This window comes from Bombus impatiens, unplaced genomic scaffold, assembly GCF_000188095.3.
Source record: "Bombus impatiens unplaced genomic scaffold, BIMP_2.2 scf_0418, whole genome shotgun sequence".
NCBI lineage: Eukaryota > Metazoa > Arthropoda > Insecta > Hymenoptera > Apidae > Bombus > Bombus impatiens.
The window spans coordinates 2,062,154-2,086,809 of NT_176837.1; the positions used below are offsets into that span (position 1 = coordinate 2,062,154).

Consider the following 24,656-nt stretch of genomic DNA (forward strand, 5'->3'; position numbering starts at 1 on the left):
GAGATGTTTGTTCGGATCAGACTTGCAGCATTCGTTGTAAATAAATGTAAGTGTATACAAAGGTGTATGTGTATATATATATATACGAGTTATTTGTTTGAGTAAAAAATTTCAACGATAGCAAAGGACTGGGGTTGTCGGGTACCGTTATCGTCCTCGCGTAAACGGTTCTTCTTTCTATTGCAATTGTACAGAAAACGAATGTCTCCTGCAGTGGTACATACTGTAAATATCAGTTTGCCTTGACTGAGCACCAAGTCGTTACAAACGATTTACGAGCCATTCTGGAGGCCAAACTGTCCTGACGCAACATAAGCATTAATGTTCGGAGGACGATTACTCGATGTGCTACTAGGTCACTGTTATTTCTTGAACCGAGAAGATAAAACTAGCTAAGTCCTTTTTGGATGAAATAATATCTTTTAAATAGATTGTAAGAGATAAAACAGAAAACTGAGCTTTTCTAATACAAAATACATTTCTTTTTAAATATAAGTAGACTGAGTTACTATTTACACACGTAACAAGTATTAGGTTATCCGAAAAGGTTCTTTCGTTTTATAAAGAAATAATAAACGCACAATTTTTTTTGTTTTATATTAGCTTATTGAATTATGCACGAACATAATAATAGAAATATAACGAAATGGATCATACCCAATTCAATAAAATAATATAAAACAGAAATTGTTGTTCATGTATTATCACCTTATGAAACGAAAGAAACGTTTCGAACAACCTAATACCTGTTATTCGTAGAAGAAAATGTTTTCTGATTATTGAAAAATTGAAGATCTAGCAAGTTTTCGGGATATTGCTTCGGGATACTCGAGATTTCTTGTGTCATAAAATTATTACTTTTTGTTAATTCTTATTTCGAATAATTTTATATTGATAAATTTGCGGCAGTGAAATTATGAAGATTGATCGAACATGCATAATTTATCAAGGATACCAGAATGATGTTAGAAGATTAAGGAACATAGTGTACTCACGTAAACCTACGTCTGACATATTATACAGCTTGATTCCTGTGTTACGCATGCAGATGTATGCTGTGGGTCGGAAGATTCAGATCGCATTTAATGTTCATAATTTCTGAAATAAAACAAATTAAAAGATAATGTGTTTGTATCCTGATTCATTATTTCTTATATCTGGTAGGTTTAATAATCGTTTGCTTTCTTCTGCACAATAATATGTGTCTTTTATCCCTGTGAGCGAAAATATTTTATTACTCTTTTGTACAACTGCTATTACGCTGTTTCTTAGATTATGGAATCTTTCAATTTGAAATTATTTTATTTCCGCTCAGCAATACTCTTGAGAATATATGCCCGAGAGCGACCCAAAGAAAGAGTTTCTTTCTAGAAATACGTGGAAGAAAAAGAAGAAACAGAATCAATGAAAGAGGAAGAAGATAATGTTAGAAGTTAAAATAAAAATACAAAACTGTGCAAACAGAACCAAGATAAGCGGAAAAAGATTTGCAAGCAAACGAAAGAAAGAAAATAAAAAAGGAAAGGAGGACAGTGAAATAAAAATAGGATCTTCCATCCTGCGCCATCGCTTGTCTTCGATTTCTTCCAGCTATTGGTAGTCCTGAAGGTGTAACGTAGGTATATAAAAGTTGGTTTACGATCGAATCACGCGGCCAAACCGACGCGACCCAAAATCGATGAGAACTCGTAAAAGTGCATCGATTCCTTCGTCGGCGAGCATCGGTAAGAAGAAGGCAAATGAAGGCTTAGAGAGGAAAGGGGGTTTACGTCTAGAAAGATTGATTCCAAGATGTGGGGAAGTGGTGCCTGTCATTTGCTCGTTCGGCTTAACGAAATGCGTCCCGTCCTATCTACCCACTGCATACCAAGAAAACAGTGACCGAGCTTACCAATGCGGATTCCAAGCTTTCAGACGTAAAATTTTCTAAAACCAATTTTTGCGACCTTTGATGAAATGGATTTGATGGAATATTCCAAGGAATTTTCAAGATATCTACATTTGATATCTAACTTGCCACAGATAAATTTTTATAAAGTCATGAATAAGAAGATGAGAGATTCTTTCAAGATATCCATATTGTAGAGATTTATTTAAATTTATTATTTCAGAAATACTTTTAAAATATCTATATTTCACATCTAGGTTATAATAAAAAAATCTTGGGTGACGTTATGAAGAGAGAAACAAGAGATTAATTTTTTACAAAATTATACATCGGTGGCCTATATTATAAAGAAATTGTTTCAAATATATACATACGTCTTCTATGGCTCATGATTGACTAAAATCGAAGTGGACTATAAATAACGTACCTGTCCTCTATAATATAATTGGTTCCTACGTATCCTAAATAACATCTAACCGACACATTCAAAACGTTTCCCATTATACATCAGATGTTCCTATATCCCAGATTCCCTTTTTCTTATGAGTACAGTCATTCTCACCAACACCCACTTTCCTTCTTCGAACGACACCACCGCATATACCCACAAAACCTACCAAACATCAGCGAGACGTGGTGTCACTTGTATCATTATAAGCTGAACAAGCCACGTAACACGTGCGCGTTAATACGCCCGGCTTCAAAAATCTGCTCACCAAAATCCCGCGAAACAAAAATGAACCTCGTTATCTTCAACACGAACATTCTCCGTTTCCGAACAATAGAACCAAGTCGATCGGCCTGGAATCTGTAGATAAAAAAGACAATTGACTACTGGAAAGAATAAAGCGTGGTCCTCCAGAAGTGCTATCACATTTGATCTCTCATGAATGCAAGAATAAAAGCGTAGGAATAAACAGGAGTACGTAATTTTGTGAAATAAGGGTAACGAAGAACGAGCTCTCTTCTTGTTTCGTCGGAGTTATACGCGTCCCCGATGGTCGTACGCTAAAAAACATACGCGAGCCAGGCGTAGTCGTAAAAAGAAAAGGTTATGCCTGGTTTTACACCGGACCATAAGTGAAATGTGCATCCGGCGGCGAAGCTCTCCCGTTACGTATATGACAGGCCAACTTTCGGGTGAACTCGGGCGCGCGGATTTACACGTCCGCGAAATCACTATCTCCGTTCAGCGAGCGTGGAACCGAGCTACCAGTCGCTCATTGTGTGTACGTTACGTCTTTAGCCTAGTTCGCGAACAGAGGCACGCTGTCGTAATCCCTTCGCTGGTTTATCGCAAAATTTCCGAATTACGCGGTCGCGTACACACGTGATGTACAAGATTCAACAACGCGGCGCGGAGACGCGATGAAATTTACGCGGTTCCCGCGACGGTGAAACTTCACGAAACGAAGATAGTTCGTGTTTGTAACAGTTACTTTTCATTAGGTTTTGTGTCTAGCGGAGGCAACTGGTTGATGGAGGGTCGATTTCTCAATTTTTATTGAGAAAGTAAAATTTGTCTTTAATTATATTTAATGTATGTAGTTGATTAGTTCGGTACTCGAAGAGTAGAAATATGTTATTTTATGAATAATGAGGATGTAATGGCATGAACTACTGAGTATTTAAGTTTGACAGTTAAGTTAAGACATTAATAAGTTAGACTTTAAGGTAAACATACAGGTGATAGGAATTAATATATTATATTATGTACAAACGTTGGATAATTGTAAGATATTAAATCTAGAAAATGTACGAGGAAGTGCAATCATGTATTTTATGTATAATACGACAAAATTGCAAGCAAATCTCGATCTAAAACTTAGAACAATATAGTAAAGTCTCGTTCATATTAATTAAACTACTTGCGATTGAAGAAAACGAGAAAGGATTTGATGACTAAAGAGGAAGATAGAAATTTAAAAAAACATTTCAAGCCAGACATATCACTAGTAGAAGATCACTAGTAAGGTCTCAAGTTGTTTGAATTCAAATAAAAGTATCATACAGAAAACAATACGCGTCTCTGTGCATATTCTGCGTCGTCAAACGTAACAAAATTCATTGGACCATGGCGATAAACGGGGCCATTCCATACCCATAGGCTCTCCCCAAGTGCAATCATCATAACGACGACACGACACAGCAACTCTCTCATCACTTAGAAATCTATGTCATCAAAGAGAACGGGTTAATCTCCTTTACGTGGTCCGGATGAAAATTCATGAGCTAAGTAGCAAGAACTTGGAGCAGGTTTCTTCGAACGTAGAACCGAAACGTATTTCGGAGAGTGCACGGTAAATATCTGCGGGACCCTTTTAGTTCGGCAAACGCGTGTTAACAGAGAAACCACGAGAGATAGAAAGAGAGAGAAGGAAAGAAAGAGAACACCGTTAGATATAATCGAGAGGGGCTTCCGATGGTCGAGACCGATGCGACGACTGGGGACAGGATAGCGTTTTCTCTAGCTGAAAGTCGCTTTACTTCATAATCGCCCAGTTACACGGGGAATTACCATTGTCGTGGGGCTTGCGACGTCGAGTACTGTGAACGTGTCTTTAATCCAAGGAGACTCACCTCCGCTTCGTGGAGGGGGTTTGTGGATAAAAGGGGCGAAGGTACGCAGAGAAGGGGATGACAGAAAGAGAGAGAGAAAGAGAGAGAGAGAGAGACGCAGAACGAGAGGATAGGCAAGTTGTGGCAACGTAACAGCCGGCAACCTTTCCTTCCTTCGACGTGCTCTCTCCGCATTAAATATGCATGCCTGACTTGACTGCGTCCTGCGGGAAATGGAGATTTTATTACTCCGGTACAACCTAATGTCTCGTGCAACTTTGAATTACCGTTGTAGGACGAGGCTACGCAGACGCTTAAGCGCTTCATAAACGTTATTACTAACGTAGGACAACGAGAACTGTGTGCTTTCCACAATCATACGTTTTGATAAAGGTGAGAGGAATTGCTTGTGCAAGGTGACTAAGTAGTCTTATTAGCAGTGTTGACGCTTTGTGCCGGTTTAGCAGCTGTTCTAAAAGAAAATCTTGGACTACTGCGATTATTCATAAGTTCGTGACAAATTATTTTTAGGAAGGTTGTATTTTAATTGAACGGAGAGATTCCATTGTTGCGATAAGAAAGTGAGTGAGCATGCATCTACATTCATATATATTTATCGCAGAACGATTTCATTAAATAGGACTCTCGCTTGCTTTGAATGCGGGCGGATCATTTTAAAATTCCTGATCTATGCACAAAGATAATTATTGATATCGTAATTATCATCAAACGATTCACGAAACTAGCAAAATTTCTCGTTGAACATGCGAATATCCTTTATTGCTGAACATCCTGGAGAAGAGGGGATATTTTCATCCCTACTATCCTGCGATAAAAATAGAAGCCTGTACTTCTGTATGAAATGACTAATAGGTTTACCGATACTGTCATAAAACAGAGCAAAGAGGAGAGGAAAGCCATTTTGATTGAAATCTGCTGGTGGACTCACCGACAAGACTTAATAACAGATCAGACTTTGATGTCAGAAGAATGAAAATCCAGACGAGACCGGCAAATATTTTTCAAAATTCTATTTCTGGTAAGGAGCGTAGAACGATGGTACTGAAATTTTAGAACGTTTCATATGACGCACATAATATATTTATAAAAATTACCCATAAGTGCTCGTATAGTTCCGTGAACCTGTATAGCCTAGAATTATAGGGGCGTTTGAATAAAATTAGCGATAGAGGAACGCGATAGCCCTCATTATTCGATGGAATACGTTAATATATGGCTGGTCACACGTGTTGGTTGTCCGTGATTGTACATGAACAATAGAGTTCGGCGTAGTGCAAACAGCCGGTGTGTTATTATGAGTTAGAAGTGTATAAAACTGGCGACAATGACACCGATGATAGCGATGACGCGTTCATTATCCGTGATTCGACCGGATTGTGCGGCTCTATCGGCGGGCCTCAGTTGATAAATGCGGTAAAGAGATAGAGTTAATTCGGTGTTATCGAAATGCAATTTATGCGCACGCGATTCGGCCACGGAACGCGGGAGGACGCGCGAAAACGCGATATCATTTAACGTCAACGTTCACCGTGGTCAGCGTTGTATGTATCTCTTCTAGATCATCCGTATCGTTGATTCTTCAGTCGACCAGCCACCGAACCACCAGCACCAATTAATTGATTTATGAAATCTTCCACCGCGATCGAGTGTTACTCGATGGAATGTGAACTGGCGAGATAAGCGAGGTTATACGAGGGAAACAATGCTATTGTTTGCCCACGGATACGCTAATATCTCTTCATGAAACCTAGTTTATTGTACGTTGATGTATAGTCAGAACTTTTAATGAAAGTTTCTACACGAGTTTCCCAAATTTGCAATTTTAATAGAACAGTAAAATTAATGCATAGTTTAATAGAATATAATAATTGAGCCCCTCAGAAGCCAAGTTAATCAACATACGTAAGTACGTGAATAATATACGATTCTTAATACACAAATGACGTATTGTCATAAATTTATTCATCCTGAGGAAATTACATAAATAACAGTGGATTCTGAAATTAAAACTTAAAAAACAGTGTTTGTAACATCGTTACATTTGTATTACATACTTTTCAATTTATGGGGTTTATTTAATATAGCTTCTGAGCGGCTCAATTCCCGAATCGTCAATATTTCTCCTTTTTTAGCAAAGAATGCTCAAAAGACACTGATATAAAAAATATTCTTATAAAATAATATTCCAGTTTGTTATCCATATCTTCTAAGAAAAGATCTAATCTCGAATCTCTAAATGGAACTCAATTTTTGCGATACACCTTTCTATTAGCTGCGTAAACCGATTTATATGCATTCAGCGTATCAAAAAAAGGAATACTGTGCATAATAACCTATTCCATAGAATTATAAAATGATCCAATAAATTATTTCGTCCTTATCAATGTTTACTTGTACCTTTTCATACGTGACTTGAATGCTTACTCGCACGTTGCTTGCACCTTTCCTTCGTACATTCTCCCCGAAAAAACGACTACTCCAAGAAATCTTGCAAACCAACCAGCATACCAATCGTGTAACAGATACTCCATCTCCCGCGAAATGAGCCAGTAAAAGCATGCCAAGGGTTTTTCGAGCGTGGAGGACAGGCAGTCGAGAGCAACAGCGGAGAGCTTCCTTTCACGGTATTCTATTACCCGACTTCAGCTTTGGTGTAAAATCTTAAAACCGTCTCAGAGTTTCGTGTTCTGCCATTCGTTCATAGTGTCTCGTTAGGAAAGACGCCCGAAGATAATAACGACGCGATATAACTAAGGCTATCCACGAGTAACAACGTCTCGCATTTGGAACCAGAACGTGAGTGGATTTCGATGGCCCTTCGCGTTGTATCCTGCCTTGTCAGTGAATGGATGAACGGTGGTGTGCGTCATCACTCATTCATCGAATGAAAAAACAAGGACGCCTCGCGGCTGGATATTTCAGGCGGCTCGTGTTCAGAACAGCGAGGAAAGGAAACGAAGGTAGTCTCCCATGGGATGCGGTAACGTCGACCTTTGCGTGAACCCTCGCCAATATAGCCCTTGTTTCCCTATAAAAGTGAACTACCGTTGCGTGCAATGGCCATGGTTATGCTTGAAATGATAGCGAAAGGAAGGCCACTCTGTCATCCGGTGCACGAATAACCAAATTTGACTACGTAGGTGGAAGGGAGACTGTGGTCGCATAATAGGTCACGATATAAAGAAAGGCACTAAATCAAATAAATATTTCTGACCTCGCATAGTGGAAGTTCCTTTCTGTTTAAGGGTTTTGAATATACACCGGTTCAGGATAGTATTCGAATATTTAACATAGAAAAGTTTTACGTCCATACTGTATGCGTTATATAAAACATTCTGGAATTACAATCATATTGTCATGATTATATTGGCAAAACTTAAGATCGATCTGTTGAAAATGACAACGTGAGTTCGCGCTCGCCATCCATATGCAGATGCTCTAGTTACAATAAATAGTAACTAGGAGATAGTTCTAGATACAATCGATAGATTTAATCGATAGGTTTAAGATGTTCTTTTGTTTTTATCCCTAGTCCATGTAAGAAAGTGCAATAAAGGTTTTTCGGCTCAGAACTGTGTGATAGATTTATCCAAAGAATAAAATAATAGCTAACATTATCCTACCTCTGAATTCAGAAATAACAACACGATCTGAAAACGTATATAATAATTACAAGATATATACTGCAGACACATATTCGTAAAAAATTAAATATCGTCCCACTGAACATTCAGATTTATGAATACAATGAATGATTGACAATTTAAATACACTTGTCGTTTCTGCGAAATATATCTGCACTAAATATTTATGGACACTTTCAAATTTATTTTAAACCTTACGAAATAAGATACGATAGTCGAGTTTTATTACAGTGCTAATGAAGTTCCAAAATGTTTCGCACATCATATCTAATATATTCACAAAAATACAACTGTTCAAAATGCAACTTTCACGACTCTGTCTATAGATACGTAAATAACGAAAAATCGTCGATGCTGGGCCAACATTTTCGACCGATCCTTTGTTTGCTTGTTCAGTTTCGTTCGTCCGATATCGACTGATGTTTGCTTAATTAGTTTCCTTTATATTGGCACGGAGTATTGGAACGTGAAGCAAATTGCCAGATTGACCGTCCGTTTTGTTACTTTTTCGATATCAGGTTAATCGTATATCAACGTACACGTTAGTTTATGCGCGAGCACGTTTTTAATAAAACATTAAGAACACAGCGTACACGTTGGCTCTCCGTGATGACACATTAACCGCGTATCAATGATCTGTTTCCTGGATCATTCGAAACTTATTCTCATCGGGACGGATTTTAATTAGTGCGGTGACATTTTACCAAGTATCGTGTGGTGATTTCAGATAAAATTCCTTTGTTACCATAAGACGATATGCATATACAAAGTCGAGGGGGATCCATGGGCACGATCTCTGCTTGTCGCAGTCGCGGTAATAAAAACGCACGCGTCGCGCGTGCTCTTGCGCGATACGCACGAAGGACAGGGCCACCGTTCTCGTTAAATATTTTACGCTCGATTTTACGAACCTTCGGCGGTACTGTTTCTCCTTTTTTTTTTTATGAACGGTCACTGTATATCTCGCACCAGAGACATGAAAGTGGCTGTCACGACAACAAACAAAAAAAGGTTCGCGCTGCATTGCGCGACAGCGAAAAACCTTCGGTTTCGTGATCATTCAAGAATTTGTGGAATGTTCGCTAAATTATGACTATGTATACCACGCGTGGCTTTTTGTTGAGTATATCTATATTATTGAACAATGTATCTTCTAATTAGTTTAATGTTTAACAAATATTAGTCAAATAGTAGCAATGGTTTGCATTAAATTGATTCACTTTAGCTGATTCTATGTAGAACATTAATGTGATATATTACATTGTAAATTAAATTAGTAATACGCAGGCTTGGTGGATATTAATTGCTTCAAAATTGATTTTTGTAGCATTTATTAGACCTAGCCTACGGCCCATAAATATTTGAATATTTATTAGTGTAAATGTATAATACATATTTGCAATAATTTTACTAAATAAAACTCTTCAATTTAATAGTGACTCTGATATTGTGTCAGATAACCATAAACAGCTACTAGATACCAAAATAAAAATAGATAAGAAAGGAATAATCGAAGTTGGATAAGAATAGGTGCTCCGTATATACCTGGGTTCAATAGTGTCAAGCATCCAAATACTGAAATGTCAGTCATCACGTATGAATAAAAAGGAATATTTTTAAAGCGGTGTGGAAATTTTTCTTATTTTAATTTTAATTTAATAAAATCACGCTTGATCCCGCATGGCAAAAAGGAAAAAACTAACAGTAGTTATTTTATAATAAATAGATAAATTCAAGGCAACAAAATGCAACAAAAATATAGATCTTTTGGTAAAATTGTATCTAATGTACATATAAATACTTATATACGTTAGTATATATGATTCAATCAGTTGATTAACTTAGTTTTAAATTTTTCGAAGTTCAATTAACGGGAAGAATAACAGACACGCACTTTACGTCTATTCTAATCTATCGTATCCAAACTTCCACTTTTATGCCGTAAAAGTTCTCCCCTCTGTTATCTGCTTAAACTAGCATGCAAAAGCTAATACGACTCTGTCAAAACGGAAAAAAGGGGATGAATCAGCCGGAACAGTTCGTCGAGAAAACAGTTCTAATTGACTATCTCTGATCGAGAGTTCCGCCACCCTATTTTCTTCTACCCTCGACTAAACCAAATGTCCTGGTGACGGGTGTGTTGCGTCGAATCACCAAAGGGAATATCGTTTAACGTTTGTTTACCCGTAAATCGGGCGAGCAGATGTACAGGCAAATGCGACTCCGAACTTTTTAGGAATCCTTGTTGCGAAAACGACGAATACGATGATAATTGTAAATTTGATTTAAGCAAAATATTTGACAAAATTGTTTGTTACACTTAGAATACCAACAATGTAAAAGTGCGCTCTTTCAAATTTTTATTCAAGATTATTATACTATGTTATTCAAAGAAATAATCATGTAACTGAAAGTTCAACGTCACTTTGATAGATTCTAGACAAATACATTGGAAACCTATTTCGTTTTGAAATTTCTTAAAATAAGATAAGAGAATCAATCCAACGTGACATGCTTCATATCATATTTTACTGCATTTCTTCTGATCATTTCATATAATTCATCCAATGTATCGCGATATTATGCGACTAATTCGAAGAAGCAGTTCAAACTTAGTCTAGCCAATAGTACTGACAAAATGCAGCTCATTATACACCAAGAAATTCTCTAAATTCTCGAATTGAACAGAAGAAATGAAACTCAAGGAACAATAACTAATTCATTTTCAAAATCAGTGCTACATATTATATTGCCATGCGTGTGCTTTATAGAAGTATACCCTCATCAGCCTTGTTTTTAAATCGTTCGCGGCGCAATATAGAGACGTGCAGACACGCGGGAAGTAGAAACGGGTCGTGTGCCTCCGTTGTACGATCGTTTTTCCGAAGGCGAGACGATGCAATTGCTTGAAGGGATCTCACGCTAGGATACGTAGCGCGTCGTGGATACGTCGGTTCGTAGTTGTGCCGGTATTCCTTGTTCGAACTCGTTTGTACGGGACGAGGACACCGTTTCGTAAATGTCTTCTCGTATAACGGCTTCTTATTGCCCCACGTACGATGCCAACACGACTCTCTGTCCCGTTTCCAACCGAGTACGTCCTTCGATCGCAACCAACCTTCGGTTCTTCGCTTCGCTCTGAAACCTGGCACGGTATTCGATGTAGCCTCACCATCCTCTTCCTTTCTTCATTCTTTTAACCGTGGTTCTTGCATTTTTAGCGATTCCAACTACCAGAAACGCCGCATTCGCTTCGAAATTCCGGCTTTTTGAACTGACTCTCTTTACTATAGTACTTCGTGCTTAGTCTCATTCCACTTCCCATCTCTCTTTGGCTCACACATTTTCTTGCTTGTTTGCTTCCCACTAAAAATTCTTTTCTCTTTAATTCACACTTTTTCTTGCCTGTTTGCTTGCCTCTTTCCAGTAAATCTCTTCCGTTTGTTCCTGCTTTTGATCCTCTCAAATCGTACTTCATTCCACTCTGATGTAACTTCGCATCCTACAGCACTCTGAAAAGCGCGTATTCACTTTCTGATCTTCTTATTTTAGTCTAGTTATACTGATTACGAGAAATTTAAAGTAGTCTACGTTTTTCCGATGCTCAAATATTTTTGATACCTTTGAAATTTTTTACGACTGATATAACTTTGAAAATGAAAGAACTTAGTACGTTTTAACTCATATTTAATTTCAACTGCGTTGAACCTCACGAAGGAAAAATAAAAATGTCAATTTTTAATTAAATCAGTGATCGGGTCAATTTTAATGTCTGACATCAACTTTTACTACCCTAAAGATAAATACGTATTAAATCTTATTAAATTCATCCGTTTTAACTTCTTCCTTTCTGCTTCGTTCTCGTTCGCCCTCATCACACTTTTCCACGTTGATCTCCTTCTTGAAATTTCCTTTTACACTTTCTTTTCCATATTCCACCCTCCATGGGGAAGACAAACGCGTCGCGAATTCGCTGTAGCTTCTGGCTTTAATATCTCGGCTGGATGGAGTCGTGATTCTCCCGACTGACTGTCGAAGTTCTCACGCGACGAAAAATGGAAATATACCGTCGTAGTTGAGCTGTTCGAGAGGCTTACGCTTGCGGAATAAGTCGAAGTGATTTGGGATCGATAGGACGACGCGTTATAGAGTATACTGAATGTTATTCGCGCGTAAAGGCTTCTGCTCGCGTAGTGCATATTCGTCGCGTCCCCATGTGAAAATGGAGCAAAAGCTAGATCTGCCGTTTTCCGTGCTTTCTGTACGCGCCCGAACACTTGCGGTTGTGTGCGCAAGAAATGAGTTGCAAGTGAGGCAGATAAATTACGAAATGGGCTGTATGAATTTACTGGATGCGTGAGTATCCAGAGACTGTCCCCTTTAGATATATCAACTGTTATATCGTGTCTGACGGTCACATCACGACCCTTGAATTTTGTGAGACGGAAATGAGCCGTACTCGACGAATGACTGTTCGTATGTAACTACTCTGTCGTGTCCGGCGGTTGGACCACGACCGTTGATATTCGTAAGGCGGAGCAAAATCGTACGCTACGACTGACTGTTGGTATCTGACCCTGAATCTGCCTCGTCATGCCCGGCAGTCATATCACCACCTGACGTGGTATTTCGTTTACGTAAGACGGAAGACAACGAATGACGACAAGTGAGTCTTTGCATCTGCCCCGCAATTGTTCGCTCAAGATGGGCGTGAAGGTTAAAAGTAAAAAGTTTGCTTCTCTTACCGAGTGGTTTGTGACACTGTTGACTCGTCAAAAGTTTTTTGACCCTAGACTTGTTTCAATGGTTTCAAACGCTTTCTGTAAAAATTATTTCAGGTGCAACCATGTTAATGTATGCTAAATCGTTTGTACAACGAGATTTAACGAAAATGTTTATTATCATTATCGTTATTCCTACTTTACTTTGTCCAATTGGATCAACTATAATTAAAAAAAAATACTTTAATTAAAAAGTAAACGCAATATTTTTGTCCTTCTCGATGTTATTTTTCCCCCTTTTGCACAATACAATAGCCATCGTAATTTTTATGAAACGTTACCCCCGTTCCGTGGATGACGTTTAGTCGTTTCAACCAGTGTTTCCCATCCGTAAATTTTTGAATACACGCGAACATATTTAGAGAAGTATTTTATATGTAATCGTCACGCGAGGCGAAACAGCTATCGATTTTGACCGTGGTGTACAGATTTATCGCCATTATGTGTTTAAATTAAAGTAACAGTTCCCTTATTTGTATATTGTTAATTTAGGATTGAAAATATTAATGCCATCGCGATTTTAAAATCTGTGCCACATAAATTCCAATTTTACATGTTGCTCATACACGTGTAATCCATTATCGCAATTAGAGTCAGCTAAATGGAACTTTTTCCCATGCGAAACAACTAATTAAGCATTGTTATCTATGCAATCTACCTCGAGATCCTAATTTTTTGAATATATTTCAAATTCTCGAAATTATAAAATATTGGACTATTCCAAAAAATATTATAGTTTTTAATACATAGCATTGCAATTAATATTTAGAATTCTCTTCTCTAGATAATTAAAAATTTATTAGCAACAAAGTGACTAAAGGCTTGCAATATTTGCTTCGACACGTATCTACCAAGTTCTAGTATCTGTAAATATTATACAGTATATTTTAATATTTTCCAACTTATTCGGAATCGTATCTGAGATTACAAGTTAATTCCTACAATCATGTAATACGATCGACATAATAACCCGTACAATTCTCTCTATCTAATCCAAATAAAAAGAAACATTTATAGAACTCGTCAAGATGACAAATATTACATACACCTATAAAACATTCACGCAGTCTCGCGTTTATTACCTCATCAAAGATACGATAAGTATCAAAGGTTCAAACGCGTAGCAAACAGATAAAACCTAGGGAAAGAATAAAACCAGGAAATAAAAGGTCGGAAAAAAAAGACTAACGAACGATAATCACGAGAGAACGGAGTCAATTCAAACACGCGACTCATCAGCTGTACTATTAAACACACCGCGCTGTTATCTTTACATGTGTCGATGAACGCTTGCGCGCGCGTTTGACCTAACACGGTTCCGAGTTAATACGTTCCGCGTTAATTTATACACCTCTTAAACAGTGGCGTGCTCTCGGACGAACAATATCGATTGCTGTCCGGGCACAATCGTTCGTAAACATAAAGCTTCGAATTTGTAGAAGCATTTAGTGCGAAGCACATTACACTAATGAGCGACGAATTATGTACATTGCCGCAAATGTATTGCCGTGCTTGCACATCACGGCCGCGATGCGTCGTTACGTCTGGTAACAATTTCGGACGCGGAAGTATTAATCGTGTCGCGTAAACACGCTCGGCACTGTATAATTTACTGGTTCGCGCGCGCCCGGTTAACGCGATCTTATGCAAGCGAAATTTGTATGGTTGAACGGATGAACGTAATGTCACGTTATTAATTCCTTGACACGCTCCCGTATTTCCATGTCCATCTTTCTCTCCCAATTTTACTCAATCTGTTCACCCAATTTGCGTGTACGAGACTTGTTAGTTACTCTTGTTCGGTGACACGAGATCAAATAAGATAAATAAATTACAATGGTAATTGGACAATCTCATGAAAACATAGGTACGCTATCGGTCCAAATATTAGGATCTATATAAAAAGTCTAACAAATTTTACTTCCTTTAGTATTTTATATTATAAGACCAGAATGATGCAAATGAAATGGCGGAGTTATAATGAAATAACTAGGAGATAGAAGCAATGAAAAAAGTGTTCAATTTATGCGGAATATTTTCAGGTGTCGCATTATTTATAGCTAACAATGTATGTATGTTAGGTACGTCTAGAAAGTAATGAGACAGATTCCGGTCAATGTTGCGATGATGTTTGAGACGTAATATTTTTACTCTACCTTCAGCAGATCGATTCAGCTAACACGAGCGATTTTGCAGCGAATTTTAGAAAAATGTGTTTTAGTGGCACGTTATGGAAATGGAACGGCGACATATCGAGCAGTGTCCTACACTGTACATTCTGTAAATGTATCTTTGGTCAACGTAAGTATTCTTGTAATTCCATAGCTTCCACACGTCTTAGTCTTGAATCTATATGAACTTTTTCTTTTCTCAAAAATCAGAAGCCATTTTAAGGAACATCAATATGGAACTATGGGCAACGTCCAAAGCATCGTAACTGACCAACTAAAAGCAATTTCGGTAGAAGAATTCAAGCAATGTTTCCAGAAGTGAGAGAACCGCATCCGGAGATGTATAACTTCTCAAGGAAACTATTTAGAAGCGAACGATATACCATATATTTTTGGTTAAATGACATATAAACACTTTTGCAGAATCAGTCTCATTGCTTTTTAAACACACCTTGTACGTATATAGAATAACATGTGTTCAGTGTTAGATTGCATGAACACATTGGTGTTGTTACAAACATAGAATTATTGCTTTCAGAATATTTTAGGTGATAAGCACATTTTGTGATTACGTTACTATACGTTCGATGGAACTTCACGACCGTCTGATCAGGTTTAGGTATGCGATAGTAAGACAACTGATGTCTCAGAATGCTACATAGAAACCTTTCACTTCGTGGAATATTAACAATCATGAAATCGGAAAAAACGAAAAAGTTATTTTACAATGAAAAAGTTGAAAACAAGCCAGCCTTAATCTTATAATCCAATACTGATCTCTGAAATTTCAAAGTATTATCTTTTTAAAGTACTTATCTTACAGTATTTATCTTTGTGAAATACTAACAATCACGAAATCGGAAAAAATGAAAGAGTTACTTTACAATGAAAAAGTTGAAGATAAGCCAGCCATAATCTTACAATCCAATACTGATTACGTCAGCATTATAGAACCATGTCTGGCTGATCTCTGAAACTTCAAAGTGTTATCTTATCGTCGAGGAATCTCTAAATTTCAAACCCAAAATCGTTGATCCCCTGTTTCATATTTTCAAAACCGAAAATCCCTACCTTTATGAATCTAAACTAAAAGTATGTGTATCAAACTATCATGATACTACGAAACCTCGAGAGTCGCAAAAATCCGTCCTTCAGAAGTAACTGGTTTAAACCACCCTTTAGAGTTCTCATCGAAGATTGCCACGGAAAACCTTTAGATTCGCGTCACAAAGCTGTTAAAGAAGAAACTGAAGAAACTGCAAGGGAAGGAAACGTTTTGAAATAGAGGGTTAGGTGACACGTTAAAGGCAGGGTAGAGAGAAGAAAAGGGATAGTCGATTTCGTGGGACATGTTGTTCGCGAAAACGGCGTGGCAGGAGAATGGAAGCGAAGGGAAGGGAAAGACACATTGGTGGGTGCTCGGGTTTTAGTTGACAGTGTCAGCGTTTTTTAACATACTGCCATTTCGGCGTTTCATCTACCATGTGTGCGATATCGTGCGCGTGCAGGACCAGGGAATTCATGGAAAACGGAGAGCGTCGCGATACCACGATTCAAATCAGTCATAATTTTCGTATCAATGTAACGCGCGTAACACGTAATCGTCGACGCTATCTGCTAATTTATAATTTTTACCATGCAAATAACAATATTCCGTGTTGAATGAATATCGGCTACATCTCGTTCAAGTGGCTCACATTTATGTTTTCCTCTATTGTGTTCTGTATAAATAATTTATTGCATGCGAAAGTATCGTGCAACTGACGCATTCAATGCTCGTTATTAGAAAGCTATGTGTTGATTGTAGAAGAAAGTGATTTTTACGAGGTGATTTTCTTTGAGAATGAGATTATCTTTCATTTGACAAAGCAACGTTTACATTCACGATTATGCTATTACGGATGTAAAAGTAGCGTGGATATTAATCTCATTTCACTACTTTCTTCTTCTACACTGTTATACATACGAATTTATATTCTCGGATACTTGGAATATACTCGGTCCATTTATCGTCAAAAATAGGAAAATATATTTCACTACCCACACGGACCGCCGATTTTTATTGCTTCTAGATATTGCCGGTACGACTCGTTCGAGATTGTCATACGTTTATCCACGATCTTACGCGCGAAAGCATACAACGACGTGTGGTGTCGCGCAAATGTAAAGGATTCTCGTGGAACACATCCGAATTCCGTTGCTGTCTGCACGCACCGCTCAGCGATATTGCGATATGTATTCCAATAAAATATTGAGACAGGTAGCCAGTGGCGGAGGCACAGCGCCTGGCAATAATATATTGAATATTCCCCCGTCGGATTCTGCGGAATATAAAAACGAGGCACAAAATAACCGTTATGCCTGTTTTGAATATTAATATCCGACGTGTGTAAAAATTCACGCACACACAGTCGCAGACACACGTCGTGTCGCACGCCAATATACGGAACACCATGCACATGCAGATTTGTGACGCGTGCTGGCAAGAGTCGACCGATTTCTCCAGAAAGCTTAGAATCGCAGAGAATATTTGATGGTCTATCTGATTTCAATTCATAGCTGACAGTTTTGATATAGATACATTGAATTTATTACTATTTTTTCTCTTTTTTTTGTTATTTCAGTATATAAGCAGCTATTTGCCATGTGAACATTTAGTACATAATATAATTTTTAAGATTGATGATTAAGATATTTCTTCCTTAAAGTTTAATTGTGCGTTATTAATATTATATTGGTATATCGTAAAAAGAATTAGTCCTGTTTAATATCGTTGTACAAAACATATTAACGTAGTACTGATAGAGCATAATCTTAGTGAGTATAAGTTGTCAGTGTTAATTTTTTTATTAAATATTTCAAATCATTGTTGTATATACTTCGGGTATTGGTATTTTCGAAAGAATTTTCTGAATTTCGTTGGTTGTAATTGCTACTTTTATTTTCCATTGTTAAAATAATAACTCTTTATCGTTATAAAGAGCAATCACCTGTATGCATCTGGTTTTGGCACTCTATTATGGAAATTAATTACATAATCGATAAACGTTTCAGTATATCGTGCAGCACATATGTTCGGAATTATTATATTGTTATTATAAAAGAATCGAGAGCAGCGCGTTACCAAAATATTTAAAGCGCAACTGGTAACCAGAAATTGTTCATGCATGTTTATTTATGCACTCGATAATACATTAATTTGTCATAATCGTAAGTGAACAACGTAATTATTCAAAATATATTACTCTTTCCTAAGTACTTGGTGCTATTCGATAAGTTAAAGTGCAAATTCAGCGATCATTAATTTGTCAACGAAGCAGAATATGCATGCAACTATTCCAATCTACTCCAAATACAAATGCAAATACAACTTTTTCACAGGCACAATTTTTACATTTTTCTCAGAAATTCATTTATTCATTTGTCCAATATATTGTTCAACGGAATTCTTTTTGCAAGTTATGATTTTGCACGATGTAATTACACGCTGTCACATTGCACCTCGACATAAAAGTATCTCCAAAATTTTCTCCAAAACACAATTTTTACATTTTCCTCGCATTTTTTTATTTTCCCAATATTTCATCCAATGAAACTCTTTTTGCAAGTCACAATTTTCGTCAATAGCACACCCCTTCGTTTTCATAACACACACTGTAGATTTACGTACGAAATTTATGGAATCGCACCCATTTCCACGGATAATTAGCAAACATTCGAGTTCTTCATTAGAGGCACGAACGCTTCTATAATCGACGTATATGAGAGATCCAAAGTTATGTAAGATCCGTCACGCGCCATTCATTAATACCGTATTTTCTTATGTGCTCGCAGTACCTGCGCATACATGATCAAGGTAAGTGGCATCAACGGCCGGAAGTAATGGACGATGGTAGAAATTCCCAAAGGATGACGTAACGTGTACACAATCATCCCTTACACACACGGCTGATTAGCGGCTTATTAAAATTGAAAAAGAAACTACTAATTATTACTGTTACGACCGGTATCAACGGTTGAATCTGTTGGGCGTAAACTGGCGGCCGGCACGCAGCGCACGATAACGTAATAAAGATGGCATACTTCAGATAGAAAACGTAGTAAACTAGGGAAGCACGCTCAACAGTGGACCGAAAATAACCATATTTCTCTCGTCATTACCCCGCTATAATGCGGCATATCGTTTGAACGACCGAACGATAGCCGCAGTATTATAAACGTTTATTAGCTCGAAATTATCTAACTGGGTAGAGCAGAGCGGAGGAGAACTAAGTACGAACAATTACTCAAATTTTCGGCTGCATGTTTAACCAAAAATTATGGTCTTTAACGCGAACTTATTTTGTAGACGTATAATTGATACGATAATTAACTCGTGATTACGTAATATTTATTTTTCTCTCGATTAAAGTAGACTAATTACCTAAACTGTTAAGAGGCTACTATTCAATACTTTAATTATGTATATACAATTATTTGTCTTCTATTAATTAAAGACTAAATGGTACCGTTCGATAGAAATGTAAAGCAAGAAAGAAGGTTTGTAAAGATTAAAGGAAACGTGTATACGCTGGCGCGAAAGTGGAGAGATTTCTTGATCCAATATAATCCAGAAACGCAAAAAGAAGCCCAGGTGTGTTCGAAATAAAAACGAGAGAAAAAGGAAGGAAGAATTCTCGTGTACATTCGATTCGTGTTCAGGAATCTTAAAAACAGCTGGTACTTGCGCCCTTCTGCAATTAGTCGCAGTTAACCTGCTTCGGGAAAATCTTCGCCTCAGCTAAGTAGGTTAACCAATCTGAATAAAACGAGCGTTAGATGCGGATCCACGGCGATCAGAAAAAGGTAGCTTGCTGAACGGATTAAAGGCTGTAGGTCGGGTTTTCCCGGGCGAACGACCTTCTTCCATTGTTTTGCAGTTCCTTGAATATTCATACGAGGAAGGCGTCTCGCTGCTTTCTTATTCCATGATGGATGAGATCGGGAAAGCAGAACGAAGCCAAAGAGACCTACTTCTTGGATGGACAAAGGCGCCATCCATCACGTTTCCTGGTCAGCCGAACATTATCTTCCTCGCCCTTAATTCTCATCCGATACGTGATCCTTGTTGCGAGCGGCGCTCGCATGCAAATCCACGTAAATTAAGGATGAAAAGTGATTTATTTGGAAAGTAATTTCCGCGCTCCGATGATTCCACAAATTAACCCACTTTAGACTTTTTCGAAAAAGAGGGTTAACTGCGACTAATTGCACGCACGTCGTTCTTAAAGCTTCCGAACACGAAACGAGAACACTTTAATGTCTTTTCTTTTCCATTTTTTCTTCTTTTTTTTTTAGTGCAATGCACATATTTCTTATGTGGTTGGATTATCTTTCATCGAAAAAGAAATGTAGTAAAATGCAAAAGACTTCGGAAGACATGTAAGAAAAATTAGAAAATTATTCTGTAATTTTTTAATAAGTGCACTGTTATAGCGTAATTTCGGAGAAAATTCAAGTCGAGCGATTAATTTCATAAAATGTGGATATTTATATTATTGGTAGAATGGTTAACATATGTATTGTGTTATCATAATTGTATGTTCAATCGTCGATTAATGATATGTTAAGTGAATCCGTTGCAAGTAAAAATTGCATTTTGACGATTCAACGTGCTAAATGAATTTTAAGCACCGATGAGATCTACATATATTATATGTCAATGCATGCTCCGCAGGCCGAGTTTGATAATATGTAGATTTGTTCGGATGTTTCGGAGAATCTCTAGGTGTAGTATTCGCGAAACATATTATGACCGAAACATTTAATTCTTCTTTGTTATAGTAAATTAAAGTCTGCTTTATTTAAGATTAACATTCACACTTTTACTTCATTTCATATTGTGAAACTTTAATGTTAAACATGTTGTATTAATAATTTTCTGATAATCCAGAAGTTAACTTAAATGAGCCTCTTAGGAGTGAAACTGCTAACATTTTATAAAGTTCTCAAATTCTCGAACCTAATACATAATTAGAAAACAAAACGACTTATTTTCCTGAATTAATTTATCGAAAGATGATATCAAAAATTAGAAATTCTAATCGAATTTTAGAAAATTTTCATTTTTATCTGCATTTCAATTTATGGAGTCGATCGGAGCTGCTTCTTAGAGATTCGAATAAACCTTACTATTACTCGTGCGAGAGTATGTAGCATTTATGAGTATAATTACAAATAAAATTTCTTTCAGGCAACGATAGAAATTGCCCCTTCCGACATAGATTTATGGTAATTCACGTACAGTCGTATATTCACCCAGCTATTACAGTTCCATCGATAAAACTGATTTTTTGAATTGCTGCATCGTGCGGCTCGAGCAAAGAAGAAGGCAGAAAATCGAGCGAATCGTAAGAAGCAAACCGCTCGGTGTTCACGGGATCACGCACGCGATTATTCGCAACAACGACGACGTCGACGTTAGCCGATCGGGGTGACTGGGGTGTTCATAAGTACAGCAATCTTGGCCTGGTAATTTTGTGCAAATAGTAATATCGTGCAGACCAACTGGCTGTGAAAGGTTGCTGCTACTGCTGCTGTTGCTCGCAACCGCCGCTTTCGAGCGCGCCGCGTTTCCTTTTCCCCCCAGAAGTGGCCTACGTTGGATTCGCGTGTCAGCCTATCGTTTCCATTATGCCCACCTTTGCCGCTATAGTCAGATAAAACCAATTATAACCTATCCACCCTCGTCGACATCAAGCCAAACGTTGTCAGCGGCCCCAAGCCGTGTGGCTCACTGCGGAGACGATTTTACTTGCAAACCAGACATTTCACCCTCGTAAATATCTGGCCGCTAGCTTACATGGCGCGGTCGATCATCTTCCTTTTCGCCAATTTCAGAAATCACTTTGACCATAGACGAAACCCACCACATGGTCTACCCGTTTTCCATCCCTTCGTATTCTTGTTTAACCGAAATTAAGGGCAATTTAGTAAACTTCTTTCTGATTTATTAAAGGGTGTATATGATAAGTGTGAGGTGATTTATTATACATGTTGGTTTACTAAAGAGACGAGTGATAAAATTGTAATAATCAGTCTATATTAGAATCACTCTAAATACAGGTACAGAGATAGCGTATGCCGGTCGTAATCGTCGCTCCCTCAATGCCACTGTTCAACTCTACGCTCGTTATTCGACTGTCTATGACTCGCTACAATGATTGTCCTAGAGAGCATGTTCGTCTGTTTGTATAGACCGGTGATATTGTAAAAAGTTCAAATGTAACCCCGGTTGACGATTACAAATAACGGCGATAATGTTTTGTCCGGAGTTCGTTTACCTTTGAACCTAGCAAACGAAAACAACGTTGGCATTCGAAAGCACAACAATATGAGTCTCTCCCGATTCGAATCTTCCGTTGACTCATGTGCCGCTATAAATGTTTGGTTAGACGAAGAATGAGGAGGATAATTTGATAGAAATTGTAAAAAGAAATGTATCTGGGAGAAGTTATTCGAAAGATATTTCTAAATTTAGGAACATTATACTTTAACTTTTATACTACACGTGAGAAGCTTCCTGACAAGAAGGATCTACAGTCCCTAAATATGTAGGTGCCGAGTGTATTTTCTAATTGAATAGTTGAACTATGAGATTTTTATGTATTTTGTAAATATATGAAATGGACAAAGTTTTTTAATAGCCAGTACAATTACCAATTTAAATGTAACTAACATTATGAAACTATCATTAAAAACTTTCATCGTAACTGACTCGATCTATCATTTTGTCTCCTTTTTTCCAGAAAACTCTTCAGTTATACTAGAATTTACTGTGACTACAAAAAGATGATACATTTTACTGAGTAAAATGAAAAGAGAAGAGTTGCACAGGAAAATTGACTAACTGTAACCAAAGAACAGCAAGAGTACATCTGTCTTTATACTTTTTTATTATTCCATAGAACTTCTTTACCGATTTTGTTTCAAAAATCCACGCAAAACCCGCAAACCAATTTATGTAAATCCGAGAGAAAGACGAGAAAATTATTGGACAACTTCAAAATTTCACGAAGTCTGTTCGAACGTAACATAGCATAGAAAGATACGAAGAAAGATGGAGAAGCTCGAAAAGGTCGTAAAATCTATGCGATCGATAAATCTATCGGCCGCGTGTCGAACGTACGCGATTTTTCAACAAAAGGATGCATTTGATACACATAAGTAGAAACGTGGCTGCCTGTCGTACGAAGAAACACGACTTTCGAACACGGAATTCCATTCCTGGCCGAGCTGCATTGATCGCGGCGTATAAACGTTTCTGGGAAAAACGACGTGCCGTGTCGGCTAGAATTAAGTAACCACGTGTCGTTTCGTATCGCGGGGCTATGAAACTACGCATGGCCGCGTGTCGTCACGAGAAAAGGCAGTATCAGCCGCGGCAGAAATTATAATGCGTGTTCAGCCGACGAAAAACAAGTCGGCGCCGTTCTGCGTCGCGACAACGATGAAAATGTTCCCCGCATTCTCTCACGGAAACGTCGATTCCCATTCCTGTTGTTATATCGATTCAATTTTTAATACGTTTGCTTCGCCGCGCTAAAAGCACATACGTTTGCTTTTAAACCGATATAGCATCGTGGATGAACTTTTAAGCGATACTGTTAAATTACGAATGATTACAACAATTTAGATCTAGAACAGATCTCAGTTGGGTTGCACATGTTTATGGTATTTAACACTCGTTCTATTCTTCTATATCGTTAATTCTCTTGTATACTACTTGAAGGAATGGTAATAAAAAATATTCAACAAATTTTTGCAATTGCTTTCTGTAATTACAATATGTTTTCAATGAAAGTAAATAAGAACTAAACAATTTTTAAAAAGAAATTATCTATACATATTATCTGTCGTGTTATCGTAACGTTAACTTTTAGGGATTAATAGAGTTTTGAAAAACTAAAATGTTTACTATTTTTCCACTATTTTCTCTGTATACACAGTGCATTTATTCCACTGCAGTTTTCGTCGTAAATCGCAACGCTAACGATTTAAATTATTCACTACATTTGAAATATATAATCTCTTAAAAGGAAAACGATACGATCAATACAATTTTATCGTATTACAATACGCTTGATCGTGAAAAGCTTCGGAAATTGATAGTAATCGGACGAATTGCCACGTGGTCCTCGGTATATACCGCTGTCACAGTGATTTCCGCGTTTGTATGTCGGTATTATAGTTCGAATAAAAGGAACGGACAAATTGTCCACTGTAATAACTGTCGTTCGAAGTTACGTCTCAGCTGGACAAGGGGAGATGATAAAAATGGTAGACATCGACAACGAACGAATATACAGTAGAGATGGGTCGACACTCAGCGTCGAAGACGAGCAACAGAAGCAAAAAGGAAGTCGAAGATCGTAGGTTATATAGCCGCCATCCTCGGTGCCCTGGCTAATCCACTTGTCTTCCCGGCAAACTCAGACTAGCCTGAACTGACCTATCACGTCAGACGGGAAGCTTGCTTTCCGTCAGATTGCATTACACGGCTAAACTTTCATTAGCCTCGTCCAGCAAGCGACAGCTTAACCTTTCCCTGCCG

At 37.7% G+C, this 24,656-nt stretch overlaps 1 long non-coding RNA gene across 1 annotated transcript in view; it reads right to left on the reverse strand.

Annotated features, from left to right (window-relative positions):
* Positions 1-24,656, reverse strand: part of LOC117151776 — a 121,759-nt gene that overhangs the window by 57,277 nt on the left and 39,826 nt on the right. The window contains exon 2 of the long non-coding RNA XR_004461894.1: positions 996-1,098. This is a non-coding gene — a long non-coding RNA (uncharacterized LOC117151776). The remainder of the gene's footprint in view (positions 1-995; positions 1,099-24,656) is intronic.